The sequence below is a fragment of the Thamnophis elegans genome, chromosome 1 (assembly GCF_009769535.1).
Source record: "Thamnophis elegans isolate rThaEle1 chromosome 1, rThaEle1.pri, whole genome shotgun sequence".
Lineage (NCBI taxonomy): Eukaryota > Metazoa > Chordata > Lepidosauria > Squamata > Colubridae > Thamnophis > Thamnophis elegans.
The window spans coordinates 70,575,009-70,575,820 of NC_045541.1; positions in this window are offsets into that span (position 1 = coordinate 70,575,009).

Below are 812 nucleotides of genomic sequence, written 5' to 3' on the forward strand. Positions count from 1 at the left end.
GCTCCAGCATGTTTTCCTATGTCTAAGGTAATTAGCAGAGATGCAGTGGCTCAATGGCTAAGACACTGAGCTTGTTGATCAGGTTGGCAGTTCAGCGGTCTGAATCCTGGTGCCGCATAACGGAGTAAGCTCCTGTTAACTTGTCCCAGCCTCTGTCAACCTAGCAGTTTGAAAGCACGTAAAAAATGCAAGTAGAAAAATAGGGACCACCTTGGTGTGAAGGAAACAGCGCTCCGTGTGCCTTCAATGTTGAGTCATGCTGGCCCAATGACCACAGAGACGTCTTCGGACAGCACTGGCTCTTTGGCTTAGAAACGGAGATGAGTATCGCCCCCTGGAGCCAAAAATGACTAGCATGCATGTGCGGGGGAACCTTTACCTTTAGGTAATTAGGTACAAAAAAAATTCATGATCAAAAACTAAATCCAGGTAAAAACACCTTCCCCCTCCCATACTGGAAATTATTAAGTTTAACCAGAAGTCAATACTCTCAGGGATTTTGTCAGTCTGAAGTATGATTAATTAAATATAATGATGAGATAGAAGTTTTATCTTTTAAAAAGGCATTTTAATTTTTGTACACAAAGTGGTTTTTGAACTAATTTAGCATTACATAAAGCCATGGTTGTACAAGGGCTAGCACCCAGCTAGAACATGGCACCTGCCTTATTTATACATCTTCACTGACGTATCTAAGTCACATTTAGCCCAATCCCTCCCCCTACAATCTTTTTTTTAATGGAGATTTCTAAAAAACAACTCACCCTCCCTTTTAAAACTTACAAAAGGAAAAGAAACAATACAATGCAGTA